The sequence below is a fragment of the Triticum aestivum genome, chromosome 5B (genome assembly GCF_018294505.1).
Source record: "Triticum aestivum cultivar Chinese Spring chromosome 5B, IWGSC CS RefSeq v2.1, whole genome shotgun sequence".
Taxonomy (NCBI): Eukaryota; Viridiplantae; Streptophyta; class Magnoliopsida; order Poales; family Poaceae; genus Triticum; species Triticum aestivum.
Window position 1 is genome coordinate 87,891,629 of NC_057807.1, and position 4,799 is coordinate 87,896,427.

Consider the following 4,799-nt stretch of genomic DNA (forward strand, 5'->3'; position numbering starts at 1 on the left):
GGGGTGGTTGAACAGGACCCCGTGGTGTGGAGGGCTGGATGAACAGTAGACGGTGGAGGGCTGGTGTCGTGGTTCTAAGTTTGACAGTAGAAAGGGGGTAGGTATGGAGAGGCAAGATCTTAGCTATGGTGAAGGTGTACACACGATGTTTACGAGTTCAGGCCCTGCTCGGAGGAAGTAATAGCCCTACGTCTCGGTGCCCAGAGGCGGTCGATTGGATTATATGTGTGGATTACAGAGGGTGCGAACCCTTGTGCCAGAGGAGGGGGGTGGCTTATATAGAGTGCGCCAGAACCCCAGCCACACTCCATTACAAGGGAACTAATGTACATAAAGTAGGGGAGTTACTGGTAATGCCAGCATTAAGTACTCTTAATGCTCATGAAGACTAAGGAATAAATATCTGGCCGTTGTGTGCCCTCCTGACTACTGGTCTTCGATATGGTCGAGTGATCTTCATTGTGGTCGAGTGGCGATAGGTAACCACCGTAGAGTGATGTGACTGTCGAGTGGATTGCACTCGACATATGAGACTGGTGCTCTTCTGTCGACTCTTGGTCTTTTCATCCTGCAGGGTAGTGACCCTAGGTAGGACGTATAGGTCGAGCCTATGACCCTACCCCAGGTCTGTATCCTCGTCAGTAGCCCCCGAATGTATTAAGGTGTGAGAGGAATGTAAGGCGACGTTTGTCCTGTCCTGTGTTTTGTGTCTCCGCGAGTGCTTCTTGTTAGACTGAACGCCTGTGTTGATACTTCGGAGCCAACTCGGCTGCCTTGATCCATTCAGAACGTCGTCGACTGAACTGATGGCCTCATGCGTCGAGTGTCAAGTGGGAGCGTGAGATCTCGGGCGTGATCACCTGCGGGGAATCCCAGATTCCCCGGGATACGAAATTTTGGAGGCGCGCGCGGGTAGGAGGGCGCCAAAAAAAGGGGGACCCGGACGAGCCGAGAGGCCTCGATTATCGCGCTGCCCTTTTCGCCACGTTCACTGCGCGCAACTGTAGCAGGATTTGACAGGATTGCTCGGCCCCACTTGTCAGTCACTCGGAAGTGAGCCTTTATAAGGCGACGGGACCGGGGTGCCCGCACTGTGCACACCTGCCTCTTCTTCTTCCTCCGCTCCTCCGTCGTATCCAGCACCTCCGCCTCCGATGCCACCACTTCCCCACCATGGTGAAGGACAAGATGGCGGCGCTAGAGTGCGCCAAGAAGGCGACGGGGGCGGCGAAGGGCAAGAAACCAAGCCGCGGATCGTCGTCGCGCTCGGGGCTGCCGCCAGGTTGGATCCAAGGCGATTCGATCTAGTCTTCAATCAGGCAGGAATATCTGACCGATCTAGAGGAGTCTGGGTTGATTGCAGCGGGGGCCGCGCGGCTGCCAAAGGGAGAGACGGAGCCACAACCTCGACCGGGTGAGTGCGTCTTGCTCGCCACCCATTTCGACCGGGGGTTCTCGCTTCCTCCGCACCCTTTCTTCCGAGGGTTTTTGAACTTCTTCGGGGCACAGCTCCACCACTTTTCCCCCAACACTATTAGTACCTAGCCGCTTTCGTGTCGATGTGCGAGAACTTCTTAGGGTGTCGACCGCACTAGGGTCTCTTCAAACATATTTTCACCATTCGCTCCCAGTTGGTTAAAAAGGCAAAGTCAAGTGACTCGAAAACCCACGTTATCCAAATGTGTGGGGGCTTAGGCATCCAAAAGAGGAATAGGAGCTCTTTCCCTGCTATGACCCTTCCTGAATCTGTTAGAGGTTGGCAATCATCCTAGTTCTACTGCCAGGACGTTGCTACTCCAGGTCATTCGACTGGTCTCCCTCCTTTTTCATTCGACCGTGTCCAAACTTCTGCTCCTCTAAAGGTTACTGCTGCCGAGACCATGGAGACGAGGATGTTGGTGGACCGAGTGGTCCATCTCATCAATGACGGTGTCACAGGCCTGGACTTGTTAGAGGTATTCCTCGCTAGGCGTATCCAGCCTCCTCCAGGCCCGTGACCATTCGATGTGGTTGTATTCTGGGCCGGGTGACACCACTCAGGTCCATCCGGAAGAAGTGCCGCTCGACACCGTGGCCTCATGGTTGAAGAGCATTACGGGCACTCAAGATAACCCTAGAGGATCCAGGCGAGTCATCCCTTTCGGAAGCGACAACCCACCCGACAAGGTACGTTCTTTGTTCCGACTGTCTTCCTCCTGCATTCCGACTGAACTCGACGTTGGCTGACTCTTGTCTCGCCCAATTTGCTTTGCAGGTATTCACTGAGATGTACTCCATGCCCAACGGCGAACAGGACTTGGTGCAGGACCAGGAGGGGGAGGACAGCGCTGAGGAGAGTGGCGAGTGGGAGTCTCCGGAAGGGGAGGAGGAGGAGGAGAGCAAGGAGTCGGACGAGGAGGAAGAGGTCGACTCGCCGCCACACTCCGAGCATCGATCCAAGCAGCAACACGATCCGTCTGGCGGTCGTGCGAAGAGTGCAGCTCCAAGTGCCACCACCCAGAAGCGCGCTCGGACATCAACTCCGGAGCCGACGGAGAAGGTGGCTAAACAGGAAAAAGTCGCTCCTTCCAAGACCCGAAAGACATTGCCGCGAATCAAGATGGACGTCCCCGTTGCCTTAGGGTGAGTATCCCATTTGTGTTTCTGTGAGTCGACTAAAAGTTCTCTCGATCTGACTGATCAGTCCTTGTGCCTTTTCAGCCCCGCCTCTGCTGCCACTGACATGGACCTTGACAAGGGACCAGAAGGCGAAGAAGCCACCTCACGAGCTGGTAAGTTTGTTCAACTCAGTTCTATCTAACTGAGTGAGTGGTCGAGTGACTGAAAATTTCATATTACTCTTCTGATGTAGCTCTGCAAGATGTTGTTGTGCTCCCCGATGACGAAGAGGAAGAAGCGCCTCCGCAGGAGAGGAAGAAGAAGAGCGGGGGTTCGAGCATAAGGAGACTTGAAGTCCAAATCCCTCTGTCGACATTGGCACCGGAGGCGATAGCTCAGACAAATGTCACATTTGCTGACCCGTTGACGACTGATCGTCCGTCGGGGTCGACTGCACAGACGCCCGCCGCACAAGTACAACTCCACTCGTCTGACCCGGAGGCTTCTTTAACTCCTCTGGAACCGTCTCTCTTTGCTACATATCATACTCCAGATGACTCGCCGAGTGCCGCTAGGGAGGCCCTTCGCCAGGCGAATCTTGTCATGGAGCAAGTGAAAGTGATGCATGAAGCTAGACAGGTAGCTTACAATGCCAGCACTGCCCTTCGGACCAATGTTCAGGTCGGTAAACTTCCAACTGAATTTTTGAACGTTGCTTTATATTTGACCACCCACTGGGTGTTCTTCCGTTTAGGTCTTCAGAAATCTCTAATTTTGCACTTTCTGAATCAGTGGGGGCACGTCGAGTGCACCCACTGGGTGTAGTCCCCGAGACCACGGTCGGCTGCTGGCAGTCGACTGGGGTCTGATGAGTCCATTTTTTGAAGCTCTTTTGCTGAGTGTTCATCTGATCCAGTGGGGGCATGCTGAGTGCACCCACTGGGTGTAGTCCCAGAGACTACTGTTGGATATTTGATTCGGGTAGTAGTCTGAGAATAAATCTTTCCCTTCACTGTTACTTGTATGTGTCGACTGACATGCCTGTCTTTCTGGCTGCAGAGGTCTTGTGATCTTGGAGGCCGTCTCACTGAATTAAAGAAGAAGCATATCAGTGTTGAACTTGCTCTTGAACTGGCGAAGAAGAACCTGAAGAAAGCTCAAGAAGAAACAACCATCATGGGAGGTAATCACTCGGTCATTCTGTCTGCTTTGTAGCTTCACACTAGGTGCTGGCTTTTCTTTTAGTCTCTTGAACCGAGTGAATTCGCAAAAGCAGATGTGCGTAGTGAAAATCGCCAACTTCAGTCTCGTCTGAAGAGTGTTGTTTCTTTAGAGAGGATGAAGGAAGCTCTGGAGCGGAAGGACCTGGACTTGACAGCTGCTCAGAAGGAAGCGCGCGAGAAGACGAAGCTTGCGGACGAGAAGCTGGCTTCAGTCGGCAAGTTGGAGGATGAGAATGCAACACTGAAGACGGTTGTCTCGGATGCTAACCGCAAAGTCGAGCAGCTGAGGAAGGACAAGGAGAACTTCACCGCTGAAGTTGAAGGTCTCAAGACCAGGACCGGCAAGCTAGAGTCTCATTTAGAACAACTTGCAGCAAAGCTTGTCCTGAAGCTTGAAGGTATGTCCATTTAGTTAAATAACCATTGTCGACTGGGTTTTGTAATTCTGTCGACTCATTGTTCGCTGTGATGAAACAGAATTATGTCACGACTTCGAGGCTGAAACTATACGGGTCGAGACAGGTCTCGATCCCATCAGTTGCCCCATGAAAGATGAAGTTGCAATGAAGTTTCAACTGGAGTCTTGCTTGGATGGTGCAGTCGACTATCTGGCTCGGCTAAAGGTGGCGATGGTCCGAGTGGATGCCGAGCTCTGGCCCCAGGCGGAGATGTCTCGAGACCTTGAGTCTTTGATGACTCGGCTGAACCAGATCGCAGACCGAGTGCAAGAATGGAAGAAATCTTCTGCGCGCTGTGGGGCTGACGTCGCCTTGTCTTTTGTCCGAGTGCACTGCAAGGAGGCCAAGGAGGACAAGCTAGCAGCTCTCAAAGTGGCAAACACCAAGAAGCACTCCTTCCAGGACTTCATGGCTACTTTCCTTGAGGCAGCCACTCGCATCGCCGACAGCCTCGATCTCGACAGCTTCTGCGACCCGGCCAGTCCTTCTCCCGCTGAGTGATTTAAAAAACATTATGCCA